The sequence below is a fragment of the Pteropus medius genome, unplaced genomic scaffold (assembly GCF_902729225.1).
Source record: "Pteropus medius unplaced genomic scaffold, Ma_sr-lr_union100, whole genome shotgun sequence".
Lineage (NCBI taxonomy): Eukaryota > Metazoa > Chordata > Mammalia > Chiroptera > Pteropodidae > Pteropus > Pteropus medius.
In genome coordinates this window covers 14,693,094-14,720,746 of record NW_024351730.1, presented here as the reverse complement: position 1 = coordinate 14,720,746, position 27,653 = coordinate 14,693,094, and the positions used below count along the sequence as shown (strand labels likewise).

Sequence of the window (27,653 nt, the reverse complement as noted above, 5' to 3'; positions counted from 1 at the left end):
TGATCAATCAAGTACAATTCGGATCACTCTTCTCTATCTCTCTCTCTCACACTCACACACACACACACACACACACATACACACACACACACTCTCATTCTCTCCTTTCTATTCTGGTGATTGATATATATTTAAAGTCATTTCATATTTTGAGTATAAATTTAATTTTTTCTGGAAAGAGACTTTCAAAATAAAGATAGTTTACTAAAGATTATTTTAATAAGCTTCATTCTGCCAAAATAAATTCCAAAATATTTCTGAAGTATTTGCCTTGATTATAGAAAAAAATTACAGATTGATGTTAATTTCTGGCATTCTTATTTATAGCACTGTAATTAACAACATGTATTCTGGAGCAAGACCACCCAATCTCAATTATTAACTCTACTAGTACTGTTACTTCGTCATTTATGCTTTCAGTGCCTCAGTTTCCTATCTGTTAATGGAGGGGGGGAGTGATACTACTTAATCCATATAATCCATATTAAATGAGCTAAAAATTGTAATTTAGAGTTATATAGAACATATAAAATCTGTATTGCCCAGAATAGTGTCTAGCATGTGATGAGCTATATGTCTTCACAATTATTATACATTTAATTCTCAATTTTACCCTTTTAACATAAATGTGCAAAAAGGAAGATCATTTGATAATTTAAAAAAATATTTGCAGAGTCACTACTGTGTAGATGGGCTCCAAGACCACTAAATTTGGATATAACATATATAAAAATGTTATTTTTAATCTCGGACATAAAAAGTGAAAATAATAATACATAATCTTATAATATTTTACTCTTAAAATAGAGAAAGCATTGAAAAGAAAGTAACTGTGGTTGAGATAACACAATGTAGAAAGGGGAATTTGTGAGGAAACATGGCGGAGCAAGAGATGTCCTGAGATCGCTCCCCCTGAACCAACAATAAGCAGAACATCTAAAACTCAACAAGAAAACACCCAAACTGCACACCAGAATGTCTGAGCTTGGGATCTGCACATAAGAGCAACCACAGGTGAGAACCCCAGATGACGGGTGGTAGACAGGGAGAAATAAAGAAGCTGCCTCTTGTAGCTGCTGGAGCTCCCTTTAGGAGGAAGGGGAGGGGAAAAGGTGCAGTGACTTCTCTGATCAGCCTGCCTGGAAGTGCCCAAACTTCTAGCAGCTGGCAGCAGGGCTCAGGCAGCAGAGCAGAAAGTAAAGAACAGTGACGGGACAGCAGAGAAACAACAGTTGATTTTCACAGGACCTGGTTGCAAGGCCTAGGCTGAGCCACAGCCCCCAACCCCTAATCCAAATGGTCCCTCCCCCCAAATTCTCCAAGACCGAACACTGGGAGCCTCAGGGAAATCTGAGCAAATGCTACCGAAACTGTTGCTAACACTGAGAGGGAATGAAACTGAGAGTAGCAAGTGTGATTAAATATCTACAAGAAAATAAAAAAGACATATAGGCTTTATGTAAAGCAGTGATTCAAGAGGCTTAGATGCCATCTACTGGAAACCAAAAGAAAACAGTCTTCCTTGCAGCAGGCTAAAGAGATACCTTTATATAATAATTTTTCCTGGAAAAACAACAGCATACACTTCCATTAATACCTAGGCACAGAAATAGTCCATTAAACACCATGAACAACCAAGGTGACAAGGTATCTCAGAAAGAAAGAGAAAAATCTCCAGAAAATAAACTTACAGATATAGAAATATGTGACTTAAATGACAGAGAATTCAGGATGGTACTACTGAAAAAACTCAATGAGATCCAAAACAACTCAAATGAACAATTTCAGGAATTGAAAAAAATAACTAGATGAGCAAAGCAAGGAGACTGAAACCTCGAAATGAACCAAATAGAACACACTGCAAGAGTTGAAAAATGAAATAACAAGCTTGGGAAACAGAGTCGACCAAATAAAGGAAAGGATCAGTGATAGCGAAGACAGGAATCTAGAAATAAATCAGAAGGAAGAAGAGAGAAACCAAAGAATAAAAAATAATGAAAGAGAAATACAAGAACTAGCTAATATTATCAGGAGAGGGAACATAAGATTAATGGGCATTACCGAAGGCGAGGAAAAGCATCAGTGACTAGAAAGCATTTTCAGACAAATAGTGGACAAAAATGTCCCAAATCTAATGAAAGAGCTGGAGCTTGGAAATCAAGAAGTCAACAGAACACTCAGTTATCTCAATGCAAAAAGGCCTTCACCAAAACACATTGTATTAAAGTTATCAAAAATCAACGAAAAAGACACAATTCTCAGGGCAGCCAGGGAAAAGAAGAAGGCAACAAATAAAGGAAAACCCATTAGATTATCATTGGACTTCTCAGTGCAAACCTTACAAGCCAGAAAGGAATGGAATCAAATATTTATTTAAACTATTAAGTGACAGGAACTATCAGCTTAGAATAATGTATCCAGCTAAGCTCTACTTAAGATATGAAGGAGAAATTGAGGTCTTTCCAGACATACAAAAATTGAGGGAATTCTCCACTGTGAGGTCTGTGCTACAGGAAATACTGAAAGGTGTCATCTCATCTAAAACAAAGTAACAAAATAAAAAAATACATAATTAAGAGTAAAGTTACTAGGCAAATAGAAGCAAAGAAGTGTACCCTTACTAAAAACAGGGCATTATAAGCTTAAATAATAAGAGAATTGCTATAGCAAGATAGTAATGAACATTCAGCATACATAGGGACAAATTGAGATAACAATGACTGAAAAGGGGAGGATTCAAAGATCCAGATTCACAGAGGGGAAAGAAGATAAGGCACACACAAAAGAAAATGGACGACTGTATATATATAACTATCCTTTTCATATTTGTAATGGTAACCACAAGCCAAAGATTCAGAACTGAAGTATATAACATAAAACAAGAAGAACTAGAGGCAAAACCCACAAAAGCCAACCAAAATAAAGAAAATGGAAACACGAGGACAAGGAAGCAATGGAAACACCAAGCTACCACAAAGCAAAAGGTAAAATGGCTATAAGAAGATCTCATATTTCAATAATCACCTTAAATATAAATGGACTGAATTCACTGATAAAAAGGCACAGCGTTGCAGAATGGATCAAAAAACCAAACCAAACCATATGCTGCCTTCAGGAGACACATCTCAGCTCCAAAGACAAATAAAAATTCAAAGTAAAAGGATAGAAATGATATTTTAAGCAAATGGCACTCAGTGAAAAGCAGGAGTAGCAGTACTAATATAGGACGAAATAGACTTCGAAATCAAAAAGGTAAAGAAAGATATGAAGGGACACTTCATAATGATAAAGGGAATCATGCACCAAGAAGACATATCACTTATTAATATTTATGCTCCCAATCAAGGAGCCCCAAAATATGTAAAGCAATTACTAACAGAACTAAAGGGAAAAACAGAACAAAACACTATCATAGTAGGGGACCTAAATACCCCACTGTCACATATAAACAAATCATCCAAACAGAAAATCAATAAGGAAATAACATCCTTAATGACACATTAGACCAACTGCACATAATTGACATATACAGAGCCTTTCATCCCAAAACAACTCCTTATACATTCTTCTCTAGTGCACATGGAACATTCTCAAGAATCAACAACATACTGGGACACAGAGATAGCCTCAACAAATATAAGAGGGTTGAAATCATACCAACCATATTCTCTGATCACAATCCTTTGAAACTAGAGATCAACTGCAAAAAAAAAGAAATCAGGAAGAACCACAAATACATGGAGATTAAACAACATGCTACTGAAGAATAACTGGGTCAGGGTAGAAATAAAAAGAGAGATCAAGAGATACATAGAAACAAATAATAATGATAGCACAACATATCAAAACTTGTAGGACACGGCAAAGGGAGTTATAAGAGGGAAGTTCATATCATTAAAGGCCTATCTCTAAAAACAAGAATGAGCCCAAATAAACAACCTAATGCTTCATCTTAGAAAACGAGAAAAGGAAGAACAAATGAGGCCTAAAGTCGCAAAAGAAAAGATATCGTCAAAATTAGAGCAGAAATAAATGAAATTGAAAAAAAAAAATAGAAAAAATAAATACAACGAGAAGCTGGTTCTTTAATAAGTTTAATAAAATTGACAAACCCTTGGCTAGACTCACAAAAAAAAAAAGAGAAAGGACACAAATAAACAAAATCCAGGATGAAAGAGGGGAAATTATGATTGACATCACAGAAATACAAAAGATTATACAAGATTACTATGAAAAGGTATATAATAACAAATTTAATAACCTAGAAGAAATGGACCAGTATTTAGAAAAATACAACCTTCCTAGAATGAATCAAGAAGATCTGAAAAATCTAAATAGAAAAATCAGCAGTTAGGAAATTGAAACTATGATCAAAAACCTACCAAAAAGTCAAAGTCCAGGACCAGATAGCTTCGCCAGTGAATTCTACCAAACATTCAAAGAAGATTTAATACCTATTCTCCTCATACTTTTCCAAAAAATCGAAGAGGAGACAATACTTCTCAACTCATTTTATGAGACCAATATTACTCTGATACCCAAATCTGGTAAAGATAACACGCAAAAAAGAAAACTACAGACTAATATCTCTCATGAACACAGATGCAAAATTTTTAAACAATAGCAAACAGAACATAGCAACATATTAAAAAGATTATACACCATGATCAAGTGGGCTTCATCCCAGGGGCACATAGATGTTTCAACATATGCAAATCGATTAATATGATATACCACATAAACACATTAAAAAATAAGAATCATATGATCATATCAATAGATGCAGGAAAAGCCTTCGACAAGATACAGCATCCATTTATGATCAAAACACTTAACAAAATTGGTATAAAAGGAACATTCCTTAATATAATAAAGGGCATATATGACAAAGCCTCAGCCAACATTATACGTAATGGTAAAAAATTAAAAACATTAAGATCAGGAACAAGGCAAGGCTGTCCACTATTGCCACTGTTATTCAATATAACATTGGACATCATAGCAAGTGAAATCAGTGAAGAGAAAGATATAAAAGACATTCAAATAGGAAACAAAGAAATCAAACTGCCACTATTTGTGGATGGCATGATTCTCTATATAGAAAACCCTAAAGATTCCATAGGAACGCTACTAGAAACAATAAGCAAATACAGTAAAGTCTCTGGATACAAAATCAATGTGCAAAAATCCATAGCATTCCTATACTCTAATAATGAAGTGTCAGAAAAAGAAGTGGAAAAAATAATTCCTTTTGCAATTGCAACAAAAAGAATAAAATACCTAGGAATAAATTTAACGAAACATGTGAAGGACCTATATAATGAAAACTACAAGACTCTATTAAAAGAAATCAAAGAAGATACAAAGAAATGGAAAGATATTCCATGTTCTTGGATTGGAAGAATCAACATAGTTAAAATGACCATATTACCTAAAGCATTATACAGAATTAATGCAATCCCCATCAAAATCTCGTCAGTATTTTTTAAAGAAATAGAACAAAAAATCGTTAGATTTGTATAGAAGCACAAAAGACCCCGAAATGCCAAAGCCATCCTGAAAAAAATTACAAGGCTGGAGGCATCACTCTTCCCAACTTCAAATTATACTACAAAGTGACAGTAATCAAAATAGCATGGCATTGGCAGAAAAACAGACATATGGACCAGTGGAACAGATTTGAGAGTCCAGAAGTAATTGCATATTTATATGGACAAATAATTTTTGACAAAAAGCCAAAAACCTACCGTGGAGAAAGGAAAGTTGCTTCAATAAATGTTGCTGGGAAAATTGGAAGGCTACCTGCAAAAGAATGAAACTAGACTGTTGTCTATCACCACACACCAAAATTAACTCAAAATGGATTAAGAACATGAATATAAGACCTGAAACAATAAAATACATAGAAGAAAACATAGGAACTAAACTCAAGAACCTTGGACTTAAAGAGAAGTTTATGAATTTGAACTCAAAGACAAGGGAAGTAAAAACAAAAATGAATGAATGGGACCCACGTCAAACTAAAAAGCTTCTGCTCAGCAAAAGAAATCATCACCAAGGTAAAGACAATCATCTCAATGGGAAAATATATTTGCAAGCAATGCCTCCGATAAGGGCCTAATATCCAAAATATTCAAAATACTCATACGACTCAATAACAAGAAAAAAACAAATGATCCAATCAAAAAAATGGGCAAAGGACCTGAACAGATACTTCTCCCTAGAGGACATACAAATGGCCTTCAAATATATGAAAAGATGCTCAACATCACTAACTATTAGGAAAATGCAAATCAAAACCACAATGAGATACCATCTCACACCTGTTAGACTAGGTATAATCAACAGAACAAGTAATAACAAATGTTGGAGAGGATGCAGAGAAAATGGAACCCTCATACACTGCAGATAGGACTGCAAATTCATACGGCCACTATGGAAAACAGTATGGAGGTTCCTCACAAAACTAAGAATTGATCTACCATATGATCCAGCAATCCCTCTACTGGGTATTTACCCCAAAGACTTGAGAATCCATATTCAAAAAGATATTTGCACATTGATGTTCAAAGCAGCATCATTCACAGTGGCCAGGACATGGAAGCAACTGAAGTGTCCTACGATAGATGATTGACTAAAGAAGCAGTGGTATATATATACAATGGAATATTACTCAGCCATAAGAAGAGATGAAATGATGCCATTTGTAACAATATGGATGGACCTTGAGATAATCATGCTAAGCAAAACAAGCCAGAATAAAAAGTTGAAAATCACATGATATCACTTATATGTTGGATATAATCCTAAAAGCAACAAATAAACAGGACAAACAGAGACTCAGGGACATGGACAATGGACTAGTGATTACCAGAGGGTAGGGGATGGAGGAGGAGAAAAGAGGTAGACAGGGTAAAGGAGGTCAAATATAAGGAGGTTGGAGGAGGGTGAAGTGGATAAAGAGGATCAAGTATATGGTAGCTGAAGGAAACTAGACTCTGAATGGTAATCACACAATAGAATATATGGATGTCAAATTATAATGTACACCTGAAAATTATTTAATTGTATTAACCAATGTTACTTTGATAAACTTCTAAAAAATGGAAAAAATAAATAAATAAACAACTAGATCTGGTACTGTGGCTATAGGAACTAGTCCTATGAGAAAATAAATTGGATCATTCCACCTGAAAACCCCAGTTTGTCCATTAAAAGTTAACTTCCAGAAACATTAATGACCCATTAAGTTTTCACCATTAAAAAATGCTTTATCATGCAAAAAAAATAAAATATGGAAAGGAATCATGTGCAGCAATTTATTTCATGTTTTCCTTCACATTCTGACTTACCTAAAAAAATTAGAAATCATTCTTGTCGCGAGTGTATAATGCTTTTCAAAATTAAATTTTGAAATAAATTTACATTATTGAACATGCACATAACAATTAATGAATACTTAAAGAAGGATACTTAAATTGATTGATAGATAAACAAGTAAACAATACCCACCCACCCTCGACATTCAATTTGTCTCTTTCCTTCGTCCTCTATGACCATTGAGTACATGTGTCAAAAATTGGCATCAGTAATTGTGTATACACATATAGACACACATACACACAAATACATATAAATATATATAAGGTAAACATATAGAGAACTATTTAGCCACTGGAAAAATTGTGACTAGCCATCTAGGTAAATTATTTATTCATTATTTCAAAAACTTATACTAAATATCTACCATAGTCAATATTATTGAAAATGTAAATGAAGTAAAACAATTTTACTCACAACTCACATGGTATAGTGAAAAAAACACAACACAGAAAATGAAGTTACAGATAAAGAAGAATTAAAATTTCTTTAGTACCTATCATATGCCAAGCAATGTTCTAGATTTTACACAATTTTCTGAATTAATTCGCCATACACATCTATAGAGCAGATAATATTGTCTTATGTTTACAGAGGAGGAAAATCTGACATGTTACACAGCAAGAATTTCAAACCAAATGTCTGATTCGAACATCAGTGCTCTTTTCTCTCTATATAGGAGAAATAAACAAGAAATGGAATTAAGAGTTCTAATTGTACAAAAGAAGGGTAAAATGGAGCAAATTTCCATGAAAGAGGTAGGCCTTTCTTAAATATGTCATTTGATTATAAAAAATGGAGAACCTGGAACAGTATAGGTAGGAGTGAAAGGACGAAAAGAAAGAAAAAAAAATGTTTGAAAAGTAAACAGCCTAATTATAGCATTGTACCCTTTGAAAGTTCAGGGGAAATTATTTCCAGAGTGAAATATAAGTATTGCTATTGTGAAGTGTGGCTTTAGTGAAAACCAGAATAGTTTGTTTCATAAGATATATATTTTCACATTCATGAAGCAATGGGAGAAAGTTACCTTATAGAAAGGATAAGAAATTACATATCTATTATTTATAATAATGGTTTATTTTAAGATATCACAGCAGGGCATAAAGCTACTTCTAATGAGATATTTTACATTTGATTTGGGCATAGGAATTTATTTTCATAGTTATTATAAATAGAGGTGGGGAAAGAAATTTAGAATAGAAGCTATTATTTTAGGAGGGTGACATGTTCTCACACTCCAGCCCCACAAACTGCGTACCTCTCACCCACAGCCTCTCAAAAATGGGCTAATTTGGGGGCATATATAATAAAATTCCAATAATTAAACTACATAAATTTTAAAGATAATCGAAAGACAAGATTGCTTATAACCTAATGAAAGATTACCTTCTACTCCTTGAATACTAACATTAAAAGAAAAACGAACACATTCTGGAATAATTTATTTTCTAATTTATGTGTTGTCATTAATTTCACCAAATCAGTTTTCATATAAAAGGGATTTTCACTCAACTCATTTCTGAAATATAGCTCTTCAAATGCAAAGTGAATAAAAACCAAGAAGAGGCATTAAGAACTCATTTAGTTATGACAAGATAATTACTTATAAAAAGAAAACTTACTAAAGAGATAAAGCATTTAACAAGTCAATTCGAAAATATATTTCCATCTCCAATAAAATTTATTTAGCCTTCTCTATGTACAAATCTCTGTGCTAACACTACAGGACAAAATGGAGAGTATGGCTATAAGTCTACAATGTGATCACCATTTTAAAAACACTTGCTGTGAAATATGAATGCCAAAAGTATGCTCACCAATAATTCAAGCATTGTACAAAATGTGGTATGTTATGAGAGATGTTATAGAAAAACAAAGTAAAAAACTGTCAGATTTTCTTTTGTGTATATCAGCAACAGATTTAAAATCATGTCAACCTACTATTCTGGTGCTAGGCAAATTTGCATACCTCTCTGTCTCAGTTTCCTCAACTATAAGAGAAAAAACAATATTGGCCTTGCAGGTTGTTTTCCCTTAAGATTAGAGATATCATAAATCACTGTCTTATGTAGAGATTGCCAAGTGATCGTGAATGTCTATCAGTAAATGTCTGTCATTTGTCAAATTCTTTTGCTTCCTTTATTCCTTCAGAATGAGAGATAGGCTATATGCCCCACTCACCACTCTCACTTACATGTTTAGGAAACTAATAACACAAGTATCTAGATATGCTTATTCTTGAGAATTCTATAGGCAAACAATGCATACCAAAACAATATGAGATTTCATAAAAAAGGACTTTCAGTATGTTTGTCTTATTTATAATATACTTTATGTCATAAAGTATATTATAAACATACTTTATTACTTATGCTAATTTCCATTAATAAATCAACACACCAATGCTTTAAAAATTATTCTATCTTTTATCAAAGATTACCACAATGGTGATGATAATAGTTTTGTGTGTTACTCTAGGCAAAGCTTAGAGGGAGTGTATTTCTAGTGCAGTTCTTGATTAAATACTTAAAGTTTATATGTCCTCAAACAAAACTACCTAACTTCACTACTCCACAATATTCAAAATTAAAAATTAAGGTTGATTAAAGTGTCCTAATTTATATCATTAATATTTTAGATTATAATAAACTGTGTTATTTGAGTCAAGTTCCCTAAAAGTTAAAAAAAAACCCACAACATGAAAAGCTATGTTACAGATGTTTTATGTAACTAATTTTTCTTCCTCGCAAACTATATAAAAATCCCTATGTATTATATTTAGACTAAATTTAATTCAGATCTAGCACTATTATACTCTAAAAAGATTTGATATTTTTTGTTATAGCTGAAACAATAGTTCTAAATTTAAGACATTGATTTTACCTTGGGGAAACTCTCACTTTAAACTCTGGTGTCATAATTTGTTTTTCCTGTTAAAGTTTTTATATATCTTTCTTCTCAAATCATGTCTGAAGCTTCTATTTTTATTTTATATTTACTTCCTTTCTATACTCTCAAGACTAATATTAGAATTTGAAAGCCATTCATCTTGGATTTGTTATCTTCATTTTAGCTATTCTTAGTCATGTTTCTGTAAGATAACTTACCATTAATATTTTTCCAAAGTAAACTACATATTGTTATACCTTCACCTGCATAATAACCTAGATAAGGTATTATATCTTCTTTATAATATTGTTAGATTTTTCCGACTATTAAATGTTGACATCACAAATTCTGCAAACTACAAATTTTATTCCATATCATCCTGCTTGAGGCCTACTTTTTTTACATATTTTGCACATGCCAAATGTATAAAATGCCATGTAACATTATTTTAATAATTAGCATACGGTCCTATAATCCCATTTCTACTTATAAGACAAGAATTTTCCAGTTAATATGTTTATTTTTCTCATATTCCATATAGGAAAATTATAGCTATTTATAAAAGAAAAAGAAAGAAAGAAAAAAAAGAGGAAGAGGTAGAGGAAGAGACTTTAATTGTCTTTCCAAAGCAATTCTACATAGACTACTACTTCCGGTATAAATAGGAGCTCTATGTTATATTATGTTATGTTATATTAACTCTAAGGAAAAAATGAAAAATTAGATGACTTACAACTTCTTTCTATCATGATTCTATAATATTTCAAAATATTTGGTGTGATGATCACTGTCTAGAAGCAAAATGAGCTTTAGAGAAGTTTAGATGTTTTAAACAGGTTATAACTTACAATATCTGAAACCTAAAACTATAATTTTATTTTAAAGTTTTCTTGTTGTTTGCTAAAGTAATTATGTGTATTAATTATTTTACATGTTAGTACAGTTAAGTATACTATGAAATTAGAAAGCACTATTAGTTTGGGTCCTACTATTGATCATACCATTTAAAAAAAATTTAAACACTTTCTCTTAGCATTTTGACTCTGAAACCAAAGCTCATTACTTAAATAAGCTTATTAAAGTTTCTTATTTCAATAAGGTTCAAGGATCTCTCTTTTCAGTATTTATGGAGTTAAAGTACATTATAGTAAATAACTATTGAAAAATATTTAACTATTGAGTCTAGTAGCAATAAGAAGTTGAAAGTTACAGTAATGAATACCTTCTTAAATACTGTCAGATATCTTTGAAGATTCATAGAGGATAAATTCTCAGTCATCTTGGTTAACATTTTCAAGAAATACTGAATTCAATCAAACCACATGTGTTTCTGTGGTATAGTGTTCCAAGAGATCATTATTTAATTCAACAATGTAAACTGGGTTTACTCTTAGAGAGTATATGAGATATTTATAGCTAATTCTTGCATTAAAGAAGGACGAGGAAGAAAAGGAGAAGAGATAATGCAGGAAATACAAATAAAAATATAAGTCCAAATACAGTTACAAGTAGAATTTTAAAAATAGAGAAAATAACAAAGTTTGGAAGACCTGCAAGAAGAGAATGACAGTTGTGCTAGAATTTGAAGAATGTGTATGATTTCAATAAACTGTATTTGAAGGAGGAACATTCTGGGTTAAGAGTTATTATGAACAAAGTTGAAAACCACATGATATTACTTATAGTGAAATGTAAACCTAAAATAAACAGGGCAAACAGAAACTCATGGACATGGACAATAAACTAGTGGTTACTAGAGGGTGGGGGGAGGAGGGGGGAGTTGGAAGGTAGATGGGGTAAAAGGGGTCAAATATGTGGTGACAGAAAGAAATCTAATTATGGAAGGGAACAAGCAATGCAATATACATATATGCCTTACTGTTAAATTATACACCTGAAACTTACTGGATTTTGTTATCCAATGTCACTAATAATAATAATAATAATAATAATAAATTAAAAATTTCAAAAAAAGAAAAAAGAAGAAAAAAAGAGTTATAAAGAAAGGTGAAAAACTGGTAAAAACAGAGCCTGTCACAAAACTTCAATAGGTTTGTCAGGTTTACTGAGTAAGTAAGCAGCAGTATGAAATGATATAGATGTTCCATTGAGGCAGAATAGAAGAATAAGAAGGATTTTGAGGGCTATATAAAGGAACCTGAATTCAATTTGGTTAGTTTCAAACCTTGCATTTTGTAATATTTAAATAATTTTGTGATAGTTAAAGGAACAAATTATATAAATATATAAAAATACCACAAGTACTGTCTTTTAAGATTGAAGGTAAATATTTATAGGGAGTATATGCCAAAAATTTTTATAATCCTCTATATTGTTCCTAAACACTTGAACATTTTATTCCAAATTTAATTTGTGTAAATGATCTTTGGTTTGAAACAAAGAGCCTAAGTTAATAGGGGTATCAACTGAAATGGAGGTATTACGTGAATCATTAAATTAATAAACTGCTATTTAGATTGTACCTAACATGACACCACACAAAAATAATGCAGCCTTTGCATTTTCACATTATGATATTTTGTCAGGGTTCTAACTTGCATAACACTGCTTAGCAGCTATTATGCTATTTGAGATCAAATATTGATTCCAGAGAATTACAACACTTAGAGATATAATGTTTTTGTTATCAATTTGTCAGTTCATTATTACTAAATAACGGACTATAATTGGACTACTTATCTGTACAGATGTATATCTTATAACATATTCAAGTCAAATATAACCTGGAAAAATTTTTATATGCACTAAGTATGTATTTACCTTGACCTAGAACTGGATGTGGCCATGTTTGTCTTAGTCATTTATTTTTGTACATATTCTTAAAACTTCTAGGGTGGCGAACATAGGATACAATATACATATGATTAAACAATGTCATCCCTATAAATTGAATAAAAAAATTTTAAGCTCCTGTCATTAAGTATTAAACATTGTATACATCAAAGCCATCAGAAATACCATGAATAGAAGGTATGACATGAACTTTGAAGTGAGAAAAGGCATTTAAGTCCTCTCTCTTCAAGCTGTGATCTGTATGACCACAGGCAGCTTTGTTCACATCTGAAATTAATATTTATTCCACCAAGTGGTTACAAGACTTAAATAAAGAGCGAGAGAGAGAGAGTGTGTGAGTGTGTGAGTGCGTGAGTGTGTGTGTGTGTGTGTGTGTGTGTGTAAAAACTGTAAAGACTCCTGGCAAGAGTAAGCATTTAATAAGTGAGAAAAATCCTTGTTTACATTTAATGAAGGGTTTTATATTCCACTTTAGGGTTACAAATAGCAAATGAGATTACATTTGGTGGTGAGTGGGACAGAAGAACATTTGATAGGAGTTTGTAAATGGCTAAATGAAAAAGAGGATAGAATCAGAAGGTGCATCAGAAACACCATGCTTTTAGAAGATTAAATTGGTTGTGGTATATAAGAGATAATGGAGAGAAAAGAAAAATACCTTAGGCTAGCAGTGTCAGTAAAAATATTTGCCAGTTAGTATGGTAGGAGTTTACAGTCACCTACAAGTCCAGATTGTGATTTAAGATATAGATTATTTGAAGAAAGTCAAGACAACAATTTTTCAAGCTGTAGAAATATCACAGTTATATGTTTTGTCAGGATGAAAGGAAAAATAAATCAGGACAGAAAATAGAAGAAAAAAATAGGGCAGGTACAAAAGATACAGGAGAAAGTTAAATCAAATTGGAAATAGGGATAAAACTACATTTCCACTAGAACTTTCATTCAAGTCTCTCACTTCTCCAGAGAGAGAGAGAGAGAGAGAGAAAGAGAGAGAGAAGAGAAAGAGAGAGAGAGAGAAAGAGGGAGAGAGCGCGCCAGAGCACCAGAACGTGAGAGCAAAGACCTATTTTCATTCAGTTATTTTATTATAAACATTATAACACTTTTCATGCAATGAAATGTTAAATCTTTTAACATTAGTTGAAACATTAACAAAGAATATTTTTATTGCTTAAGTAAAACACATATCTCCTTAAAATTATAGTTCAAATATAATTTGATGCTACATTAAAAAACAAGTAATCTAGGAAGGTACGTTTAATAAGAAAATTCTTTAGAGCAAAAATCTCATCTAATTGTCTTTCAGATAATGCTATAATCTAATAAGTATCTATTAATGTTTAGGAACAAATTTGGATTTAATGAACATTGCTATTTTTGGTTTTAGGACAGCATATCATTTAACCATGAAATAGACTGATGTTTTACACAGGATCATTTTCTTGTGAAGTGTCCTTGAGTTAACCTCTTCCTGGAGATCCCACAAAGGATTTGATTGGAGTTCATTTCTAATAGGCTTTGAAAAAGATAATGTTTGCCGCCATCGATATGTTCGATAGGAAATAAAATCTATTAGCCTGAAATTAAGCTAAGTATAAATAATTATGATAATGCAACTAGTTTGGGAAACAATTCAATTGCTTGAAATGAGATAATTAAAACTAAAACATCGATTGAATACTCTCCATGTATACGATTTGTTAAATATATCTGCTTTGAAAAATAGGTCCTTTACTTTGCTCTTCAAAAATAAAAAACACATAAAAATCTCAATTTTCTATCATAAATATTAACTGCAATAAGTCGAATACACATAGCTATTATTTAAAAAGATATTCAAAAAATCAACATTTACTTTACAATATGACATTTATGACAATAATCAAGGACTGAGTTCTTTATTTCTAAGAGAAGTAGAAATTAGTAAAGGCAAGCAAGCTACAGTTAAAAGAATTCAGAATATTATAGGTGTCTACTTCAAATTAAATATCTGTTGTTTATTAGATGCTATCTATGGGACTTTTGGTATAGCAGCCTGTATGAGAACAACATTTTACATAAACACAAGGAATGTTTAGCTAGGTATGATTAGTCGATTGAATGGAATGAGATGAAGATCTAGGATACAGCTATACACTGAAATAGTCAAACAAACTTCACATTGAGAGAATCATGCCATAAACAGAAAGTCTTCATTACCTCCCTTCTGAATAATTCCTACCTAGCATCACATATTTCCTGATGCATCTGAATTGATACCAATCACACATTTTACTCATGCTTGTTTAGGTGAGGGGCAAGACCACAGACTTCCTTAGGTGAATTACCCAGGAATGATAATCTTGGAGGTGCTAGGAGCCAAGAAAATGCTTTTTAAATTACATAAAAAGTTGAAAACAACCAGGGAAAAAAATCTCCCAAGTGAGATTTTTAAAGACTTCAAAATCTAATCCCAATCAGCATTACTAGTTAATTTTGTAATTAAAATAATTTTTCCAAAAAAGAAACTGAAATTACTTTGCATGATACTAAGAAAAAGCAAATATATTTTCAAAGTAGAATTATTTGTGACTTTATCATTCTTAGTTTAACTTCAAAAATCAAACTGACGATTAATCAAGCTACCTTCAAACCTTTTTAATAGTTGTTGAATTTTCATTATCTATAGAGGCTTTATAATTGGAATTGAATAGTACTGCCTTTTTATCCTTTTTGGCAATTTTATAACTGAAATTACCTGAAAACTTCATGACTGACAACCATGACAATGATACCTGGTGTAACTTTATGTTATAAGTGAAGTTCCAAGGTTTGATTTAAAACCAACATAAACAGGGGAGGAAAAAAAAATGGTGTAGATGATAGAGGCTTTGTTTATTCCTCTTGTGATCAAATCAAAGCTGTGACAGAAACACAGAGCAAACAGCAAGGAAAGTTGCCTGAGATCTAGAAGAACAGAACACTACAACTAGAGAGAGAAATAATTAATCAATCTGCAATAGTAGAAGGTAGGATGGGGTGAAGACACAAGGCTGCCCAGTCCCAAGTGGCTGAGTCAGACTGAAGCTACGGCAATGGCAGTTGCAGAGGTCTCTTAAAGGGGCCTTTCAGAGTGGACTTTCACGGTGATGGACCTGCTTGCTCTGAGCATCAGCATCAGATCAGCTGCTCAGGGAACATCAGAGACTTACAGGGAAACACTGAGTTGTTGGATTGAGAGCAGAGGAGAGACATTCTTTGTACAGAAGTGCCCGTGGTATCCATTATTCCTCTGTTGAGCCCTCTCTCCCTCTTCCCAGTGCGTAGACTCAGTGCCACCATAGCTTAGACCTCATCAAACTGGATAACAGAGGTCTCTCTGCCCAGAGGACTCCCTGAAACTTTGCCTCCTCCAACTCATGGCCCCACCCAAACCACATCTAGGTGTGTCCTTGCCTAGTCAGGTAATCCTTGCTGAGCAGCTCCAAGACTCACACTGGTGGCAGCTGGCCTCGGTTTCTGGCTTGGCCTCTTGAGGTAACCATAAGCATAGGATCTTAACTGGTGGCCCCTGAGGGGCACAGGGTAGGGCTAAACTTGGCCTCCAGCTGAACCCCTCTCAGGACTCCACCACTGGACACCTACTATACAAACCTGCACTAATAGGACCAGGAGACTTAGGAGCTTTGCTTAGTATATAGAAACAGACATGGAAAGGCAGCCAAAATGGGAAGATAAAGAAGCAGAAACCACATGAGAAAACAGAACAAAGATCCAGGAATAATGGAGTCAAGAATCTAACATGCAGAGTTCAAATCACTGATTATAAAGATGCTCAATGAACTTAGGGTAAGTATAGATGAATTCAGTGAGAACTTTAACAAAGAGATAAAACATAAAAATGGAAATGGAAATAATAAAAGGGAACCAGCCAGAAATAAAGAACACATTATCTGAGATGAAGAGTTTATTAGATGTAGTAAACAGAGTGGATAAAGAAGAGGATCAAATGACAGATATAGAGAATGGAGAGGCCAAGGACACTCAACAATATAAGAATGGCATGAAAAAAGAAATCAAGATTATAATAATAATTTAAAGAGCCTATGGGACACTATTAAAGGTAAAAATATCCATGTCATAGGGGTACCCGAAGGAAAACAAGATGTTGAGCTATTTGAAAAAATAATGATGGAAAACTTCCCTCAGCTGGTGAAGGAAATAGACATATGACCCCAGGAAGCTCAGAGATTCCCAAGAAAGCAGAAGTCGAAGAGGCCCACACCAAGACACATCGTAATTAAAATGCCAAAGGTTAAATACAAAGAGAGAATCTAAAAAGAAACAAGAGAAAAACAGTTAGTTACCTATAAGGGCACGTCCATAAGACTGGCAGCTGACTTCTCACAAGAAACTATGCAGGACAGAAGGGCTTAGCACAAACTATTCGATACGATGAAAACCTAGGATCTACAACTAAGAATACTTAATCCAGCAAAGCTATCATTTAGGGTCAAAGGACAGATAAAGAGCTTCTCAGACAAAAATAAGCGAAGCGAATTTATCAACACCAAGCCAGTATTACAGAAAACATTGGAGGGACTTCTTTAAGAAGAAAAATCATGTATCAAAAAGAGAAATAGCTTATGGTAATAACCACATTCCTATCAACAAGTACCTCAAATGGAAAAGAATAAAGTGCTCCAACCAAAAGACAGAGTGCCTGAATGAAAAAGAAAACAAGACTCCTACATATGCTGCCTATAAGAAACTCACTTCATATTAAAAGACACACACAAACTAAAGGGAAGGGGATGGAAAAAGATATTGCCTTAATGGACCTAGAGGGTATTGCGCTGAATGAAAGGGGTCACATAAAGACAAATATCACGTGATTTCACGTACATGTGTAATCTAAAGAACAAAATCAACAATAACAACAACAAAAGTGGAAAAAAACTCAGAGATACAGAGAATATTTTGAGGGCTACTACATGGGAGGGGGATTGGAGGAACAGCAAAAAAAGAAACAGTACAAATAGATAGTTGCAGAATAGACATGGAGATATAGAGTGTAGCATGGTGATGGTGGTTAACAATGTAATAAATTCGTAAAGGGGAAGAGGGGTACAGATTTAGTGGGGTGATCGCTTTGTGTGTTATGTGGATTTCTGATCACTATGCTGTACACGTGAAACTAGTATATTATTGTATGCCAACTATAATTGCAAAAAATTCACTGAATCGTACAACATAAAAACAAGCAACTACTTGTCTATTATATTTTAATAAAGCCGGAAAAAATAAAACCAACAAAATCACATATTATGTAAAATTCTATAATTTATCATTATTATTGCAAATAGCACTACAGTTGAGATTGTGAAAAAAAGTTTCCTGAGCTGGGAACAATAAACTTTAAATGTTAATTAGATGACCAGATTTGTATCAAGCGACACTATGGATTTACTACACTGAACTCAGAAACATCTCATTTCCTAATATTATTTCTCTGAAAACAATGACCATTACTAAATAACTAACTCAAAAAAATAAGACCTAGAATACAGAAACTCCAAGAATTAAAGTAGTGATGTCAAATTCATTCTATTTCAATTCATTCCGGCAGATAAGAAAAAAAAACAAAATACTGTATATACTTACACATTTTCTGAAGACTTTCCAAACTGAGAGGAATGCATTGGATGCTAAATCTCATTACAAGCTAGATGACTATATCAGAGTTTCACTGTGGTTTAATTATCATGACTGGCCAGTCCCATTCATCTCTTTCATATAAACAATGTGACTTTAAACCCTGGATATTCACATTTCTTAAAAATTCCAATAGATCTCTTTATTTTCAAAAGCAGTTTAAACAAGTATTAATAAGAGATTTTTAAACAATAGTGGAAAAATTTAAAAATGTATAGCAGACAAGATCTAGAAAATTTCTGTTAGAACTTCTCTAAAGGGGATATCTGTACATTTTAACTATCTTGTTCTTGAAATTATAGAAGAAATGTATTGTCTTTTGTGATTCACAAAGTATTCCAACATAGCTTTCCTATATTTCATTTCTTGTAGTTTGTGTTATCAGTAGCAACCATGCAGGAGAGAAAATACACATGTTTTGAAATTATCTCATCTCAGTAGGGTGCACCTGGATAGGTTTCAAATTAAACATCTTCCTTAATGGCCCATTATGGAGTATCGGTGCCTAAAATACCCAAAGGGAGTCAGGGGCCATTACTGCCAAGGGAGAGTTTCTAAGGTTGTAGCATATGATGCAATATTTATGCTGTAACTTAACCCTGACTGGGAGTTTATTTAAATACACATTTATGGCTTTAAAATCAATAACTACCATAGTAAGTCTTAGCATAACTACAAGAAACAAATTAAAAATATAAGTGTATCAATACATTTTTATATTAATGTATTAATATAATACTTTAGCACTTATAGGTAGCTACCAAATTATGAACTGGGTCATTTTACAAAGTTAACTTTAAAGGTTGCTACTTGGACCCCAATGTATATTTTCATGGAGAAGAAAAACAATAAAATCTCAAGTAAATTTGATCTTTAAAGCAAAATGTATATAATTTAGCAGAAATTATAGTTATCTTAACAGCTATTCTTCAGGGGTTCTTAATATGTGCTAACACATTGACTTTCACTTTACATGCATTATTTAAATTTACTCTAAGTATAATAATATAAAACAAGTATGAGATGGACCTATTGGCATTCTAGTTTTCAAGATTAAGAAGCCTATTTTCTCATCACAAATGTCTCCTTGACTTCTGGGGTTTTAATAGATAGACAAAATGGCAAACAGTGAATAAAAGGAAATCAAAATAAAACCATTCTTTTGTTACATCGATCTTCTTTCTATTAGTCCTATCACTACAACATTAAAACAAAACAAAACAAAACAAAAAAATAAAAAGCACCAGTGAAGTCTGAGGATAAGTAGGGAAAATTTCCAAGTGAAAGTATCTGAGTAGAAAATGAATCACTAAACAGGTTTGACTAATATATTTAAATACAGAATAATAAAGGATGTATTTAGAGAAGAAAGATATAAGCCAACTCCTGCTTAGATTCCAATAATTAAAGAATTCTATAACAGAACTTATGATACTTAATAATATACTAACTTATTTATATTTATTATATATATTTTATATAAAAGTAAGTATAACCATATGACAGTATATAATCTTTTCTTATATAATTCTTTAATATTTTTATCCAATAAATATTGCAACTCAAAATTTTTATGATTTTAATAACCTAGTACAAGGGAATAGCTATAAATACATAATTCAAAGCTATCATTAGTCAATTGTTTTTTCTGTGTACCATCTATATATTTTGTATATTTTATAATAGTAAAAATAATAGCATCTCATTAAATAATGTCAAGAACTTATCATTTGAAAAGTTACAATGAATGACTCCTAAAGATATATACACAAATAATACATTTTCTTAGGTAGAGAAATAATTAAACCAATCAAATATACTGGCTTAACTAGAACAACTGGTAACCAAAGAAAGATTTGGTAAATGGGAAATATAATACTTGAAAAAAAATAGCCTCATTGAAAATGTGAAAGGGTATGAAGAACTACCCACAAAAACAAGGATACATACCTCATTTAGAGGTCTTTGCACTGTATCCAGTCTTTATCAAGTGCTTAAAAACCAGAAAATTCAATAAAATTATCTCACTTATTTGAGCAACACATATTCTGTAGGTGACTGCTTTTCATTTCCCTTTAGGAAATAAAATATATAGTTATCTCCAAGTTATATTTAAATGAATTAAGGTCAGATCACGAACCATTCTAAAGAGATTATGCAACTGAAATGCATAAGGAAAATTGAAAAAGACAACATAAAAATTATTGGCAAAGATTATTATTTAAGATAAATGCCTGTAAGAAATGTTTTCCATGAATTTTTATTTTCTTAATAATTAAGAAATCTAAAATAGCTTAATGGCTCTATTTATTTAAAAGATACTATTGTGTTCATCCCCACAAAATGCCTTTTTCTTTCCTTCAGTAAAAATACCTTTGAGATATGTAGTTTAAGAATTACATTGATGTTTCGGTATATAAATCATTTCTTTGTTCAGTCCTTTCTCAGCAGAATGGTGATTCACAAGGACAATTCAGGAGAACATAAGTTCTAAAGTACCCCAAATTGGCAAATTGTACAAAAAGATATATAGTGTCATTGTCTAACATTTGGCTCTACCTATAAATAAAGGAAACACAGGCTGACTGTGATGGAAAATCCATCAGAAACAGCCAAGGTAGCAAATTATTATACATATCTATCTGGATCTTTTTAAACTAACATTTTATTTAAATATTCTCATAATCTATTTCATAATGATGGTATAGAAAGAGCCAAAGTCAATAATTCCCTACAATGCAAAATGTACTTATGCTAATTTATGAGTTAAACAATTTTGTGAATTATGCTAATTAAAAATCTTTCTTTTACCTGTTTTAGAATCAATATTTATCTACATTTTCTGGCTTTGCTTTTCTAACAATTCTGCAATTACTAAACAAGACAGTTAAAAGCAACCTAAAGATTATTTTCTCTCTGCATTTTTTAAAAAACATATTATTATTTATGCCTACAGCACCTGGTCTTTCTAGGTGGTCTCACATCAAAGTACTAACCAGACCCGACCTTGCTTAGCTTCTGAGATCAGACATCGGGCTTGTTCAGGGTGGCGTGGCCATAGACCGTGGACTGTGGCTCCACTGGGGCATGAACCTAGGACCTTCTGCGTGTAAAGCAGACACGCTAACGGCTACACTATGGAACCACGTCCATTCTCTCTGCATTTTAGACATTAGGTTATTTTTAAGTGGTGTAAAAAAATTAGGTGTTCTCTGAAAATCTCGAGACTATTGCATACAAGAAGAAAATACAGTCTTGTTTTTATGAAGTATTAATATACCAATGATTTTTTAATCCTATGCATGAAGCATGACAGTTTAAAAACAAGGTTTATATCCTTTACTTTGTATTTTCTAAAAATGTTAAAATAAAGGGAAGAGAATTATTTTAGGTGAAAGGGAAGATAATTATTTTTGATAAATAATTTAAATTAGTCAAGTAAAATAATGGCCTTTTGAATAGGGTTCTTTCTTGTTCCTCTGCAATACGCTTTAATGTATATTTTAATAAGTGGTTTAAAATAAAACACAGATAAACATACTTTACTCAAACTTCCCTATGGTCTTGATAATGGAATTTACTTAATATATAAATCCCAAACACTTCTAACATTAATGTGTCCATGAATTAATTTTATTTAATGGTTTTTCATCATAGGTCTTATTTTATCCTATCTGTAATACTTTTGCCCACATGAACAACATGTACATTTATAGTGGGTCTTGTTGGCCTTTTAAAGTTGGATAATTCCAAAGCCAATCTTCCTTCAGCTCGCTCATCAAAACTGAGGAGGCTGAGAAAACCAAGGCCTACATGGTCTCATTGTTAATCAGTACGTGCTATTTATAGAGGATCATACTATCTTTCTTTCGATTCTTGGCCTTTTCTTGGCATTCATTTATATGTTCATTGTACAAATAAAAATTTGCAATTAGTAGGTAATTTTGGTTAGAATGAATAAATGAATGAAATTATTTAAGTTGATTAAATCCCATTACTGAGCTGACTAGAATACACTAATTGGATTATTGACAATTATACAATTTCAGATTCTAGTTGTCTGAAATAAATGACTGTTCATTGCCACAGCCAGTATATCATTAGAAGTGTGTTAGGCATATTTTTTAATTTATAACTATGTATAAAATATCAAATTGACCATTATAAACTGTTCAGCAAATAAGTTAATGTATTTTAGAATAATTCACTATGATATAAAATTAATAATTCTATACACATGAAGGTCTAGAATAAGAACAAAGCCCAAAGTTAATTGAAGGAAAAAATAAGGATCACTGCAGAGTAAATAAAATAGAGACTAAAAAGACAATGGAAAAGATCAACAAAATCAGTAGTTGGTTTTTTGAAAAGGTAAACAAAATTGCTAAAAAACCTTTAGCTATATGCATCAAGGCGGGTGGGGGTAGGGAAAGAAAGCTCAAATCAATAAAACCAGAAATGAAAGAGGAAATATTAAAACTCCTACCAAATAAGTGCAAAGGATCATGAGACTAATAAGAACAATTATAGACCAATAAATTGAACAAGCTAGAGAAAATGGATAAATTTCTGAAAACATAAAACCTTCCAGTACTGTGTCGTGAAAAAATAGAAAATTTGAATAGACCCATTACTAAAGACATTGAATCAGTAATTTAAAAACTCCCTGCGAACAAAGTCCAGTCATAAATTCTACCAAACATTCAAAGAATTAGTATCGATCCTTGTCAAACTCTTCCAAAAAATAGAATCAAAGGAAGAACTCCCAAACTAATTTTATGAGGCCAATATAACCCTGATACCAAAGCAGACAAGGATGCCATAAGAAAGAAAACTCACAGGCAAAATTTTTGATGAATATAGATGCAAAAATCCTCAAAAAATTAGCAAAGCAAATTAAACAATACATTAAAAAGATCGCATGCCATGATCAACTGTTTATTCCAGGGATGCCAGGATGGTTAAACAACCACGAAGCAATCAACAATGATATAGCACATTAATAAAATGAAAGATAAAAATCATATGACCATCTCAATAGATGCAGGTAGAGCATTTGACAAAATTCAATATTGAAGATAAAATCTCTCAACAGAGTAGGTATACAGGGAACACGCACCAATATTAATAAAGCTATATGTGACAAACCCACAGCTAACATCACACACAAGGGTGAAAAGCTTAAAGAATAAGACAAAGATACCTACTTTCACCACTTACATTCAACATAGTATAGAAGTCCCAGCCAAAGCAATTAGGCAAGAAAAAAAAGGCATATAATATGAAAAAAAAAAAAAGAAGTAAAACTGTCAATATTTGCAGATGATATACCATGCATAAAAAACCCTAAAGACTATCAAAAAACTGTAAACTAAGAAATGAATTCAGCAAAGTTACACAGGATACAAAATCAATAGAAATTTGCTGCATTTTTTTATTAAATTTATTGGGGTGACATTGGTTAATAAAATCATATAGGTTTCAAGTGTACAATTCAATAATAAGTCATATGGCATGGATATTACATTGTGTGTTCACAATCCTAAGTTAAATTTCCTTCTGATACCATGTATTTGACCCTCTTTACTGTTAACAAACACCCCATTCCCCCTTCCCTCTGGTAACCACTAAACTATTGTGCATGTCCATGAGTTGTTTGTCATGTTCATTTGTTCCTTTCAGTTTTATATACCACATGTAAGTGAAACCATACAGTTCTCAACTTTTTCTGTTTGACTTATTTCGCTTAACATGACAATCTCGAGATCCATCCACGTTGTTGTAAATAGCAGAACACTGGTTGTTCCCATGTCTTGGCTCCGTGGATAAAGTTGCTATAGACATTGGGGTGCATCTATCTTTATGTATAAATGTTTTCAATTTTGGGGGGGGTAAATACCCAGAAGAAAGATTACTGGGTCATATGGTAATTCTATTTTTAATTTTTTTGAGGAATCTCCATACAGTTTTTCATAGTGGTGTACCTATTTGCAGTCCCACTAGCAGTGTATGAGGGTTTCTTTTCCCCACATCCTCTCCCGCACTTATTATTACTTGTCCTGTTGATGATAACCATTCTAACAAGTATAAGGTGGTATCTCATTATGTTTTTAACTTGCATTTTCCCAATAGCTAGTAAAGTTGAGCATCTTTTCATATGTCTGTTGGCCATTTGTATGTCTTCTTGGGAGAATTGTATGTTCATATCTTCTGCACAGTTTTTAATTGAATTGTTTGATTTTTTGTTGTTGAATTGTATGAGTTCTTTATATATTTTAGATATTAGCCCCTTATAGGAGGGATTGTTTGCAAATATCTTCTCCCATTTGGTTGGTTGCCTCTCTGTTTTGTCAATGGTTTCTTTTGCTATTTAGAAGCTTTTTAGTTTGACATACCCCATTCATTTATTCTTGCTTTTACTTCCTTTGCCTTTGAGATCGAATACATACAATTCACTCTAAATCCAAGATCCATGAATTTAGTACCTGTTTCCTTCTATATAATTTATTGTTTGGGGTGTTATATTTAGGTCTTTGATCTATTTTGAGTTAATTTTGGTATATAGTGACAAATAATAGTCTAGTTTCATTCTATTACATGTGGTTTTCCAGTTTTCCCAGAACCATTTATTGAATAGGCTTTCTATTCTCCAGTGTATATTTCTGACTCCTTTGTCAAAAATTATTTGCCCATATATATGTGGGTTTATTTCTGGGTTGTCAATTCTATTCCATGGATATGTGTGTCTGCTTTTCTGCCAATATCATGTTGTTCTGATTATTGTCCTTTTTTTTTATTATTATTGTTTCATTTTCATACACCAATAACAAACTATTAGAAAGAGGAACTAAGAAAATAATGTCATTTACAATTACATGAAATGGTAAGTACAAAATACCTAGGAATAAATTTAACCAAGGAGGTGAAAGACCTGTGTACTGAAAAATTTAAGACATTGATAAGATAAATTAAAAAAATAAAATGGAAAGATAATAAATGGAAAGATAATCCATGCTCATGGATTGGAAGGATTAATATTGTTAAAATGTTTATACTACCAAATCAATCTACAGACTCGATGCAATCCTTATCAAAATTCTTATGCCATTTTTCTCAGAACCAGAAGAAACAATTCTAAGATTTGTATGGAATCACAAAAGACTATGAATAACCAAAGCAATCTTGAGAAATAAGAAAAAAGCTGGAGGTATTATGTGCCCTGATTTCAAAATATATTATAAATCTATAGTAATCAAAACAGTAGGGTGCAAGAATAAAAACAGACAGATAAATGGACCAGAATTGAGAGCCCAGAAATAAACCCACATATATATGGTCAATTAATTTATGATGATGGAGCCAAGAATATTCAATGAGAAAAGAACAGGTTCTTCGATAAGTTGTGCTGGGAAAACTGTACAGCAACATGCAAAAGAATGAAACTGGGCCACTATCTTACACCATATACAAAAATTAACTGAATCGAATTAAAGACTTGAATGTAGCACCTGAAACCATAAAACTCCTAGAAGAAAGCATAGGTGGTAAGCTCCTTTATGTAGGACTTGGTAAAGATTTTTTGGATTTGACACTAAAAGAAAAGGCAAAAATAACAAAATCAAACTAAAAAGTTTCTGCACAGCAAAAGAAATCATCAACAAAATGAAAAGGCGACCTATTCAATCAGAGAAAAATATTTGAAAATTATATATCTTATGAGGTTAATATATAAAAATACATAAAGAACACATACAAGTTGAAAGCAAAACAAAACAAACAATTCAATTAAAAAATGGGCAGAGGATCTAAATAGACATTTTCCTAAAGAAGATACATAGATAGCCAGCAGGTACAAAATAGATGGTCAATTTTGATAATCACCCAGGAAATGCAAATCAGAACTACAATGAGATATCACCTAAACCTGTTAGAATGGCTATTATCAACAAGACAAGACATAACAAGCAAGGATATAAAGAAAAAGGACCCAAGAAATAGATATAACGATGATCCTCAATATCTCAAATAGAAAGAGTCATAAAGCCCCATAAGAGATTTGCCATTTTTTTTTTTTTTTTTTTTTTAATTTAGAGATTCGGATATGAAAACATAGCAAAGGCCAAAAAGAAATGTGATTGGCAGTCTGGAGAATTTTAGTGTCCTCGGTGATTGAAACAGTTAATGTAATGGAAAAGTTTCTTTGAATTCTAAGGAGCATTACAAAATACATTTCAGACATCATTAAACCAAAAGCATCCATTAGCTACTCCAGACATGACCCTGCTAGGTTTTCTTTTCTTTCTTTTTTCTTTCTCTTTTGCTTTGTTGACTCACAGTGTTCTCGCCAAGAAAGCAAAGCTTTACTAACACTATTACCAGAATCACCCTGATATCAATGCAAATGCTTTCATACAAATACATATCTCAATGTCAGTTTGTATATCTTAAAATTAAACAGAAGATACAAAATTATCTGGAAAGAAATGTAGCATTAATCTTTTTAGCATAAAGTTCACCCTAGACAACTATAAAATTTATTCTGACATAGATCAATGTTTTATTGACTTTTGGAGATTCTGTTCTAAATGAAGTGATTATTATTTTATGTTCTATTCTTCAAGCAAATTCATAAGGAAATAAAAATGAAACATGAGTCTCTTAAGACATTTCATGGAAAAATTAACTGAAATAGTTTAATATATGTAAAAAGTAAAAACTCCATATTTGGGTAATTACGGTGCGTCAGAAGTAAAGAAAACTCAAACTCATCTACTTCAAGCCCTTTTTTTTAAAAAAGGGAAGTGTAATGCATTAAACATTAAAAGCTGACTAGTTTTTTCATAAATTCTCTAGTACGAATAAATTTTTTT

At 32.1% G+C, this 27,653-nt stretch overlaps 1 protein-coding gene across 10 annotated transcripts in view; it reads right to left on the bottom strand.

Moving 5' to 3' along the window:
* ADGRL3 (adhesion G protein-coupled receptor L3) overlaps positions 1 to 27,653 on the bottom strand; it is a 726,915-nt gene that overhangs the window by 464,534 nt on the left and 234,728 nt on the right. The window lies entirely within an intron of this gene.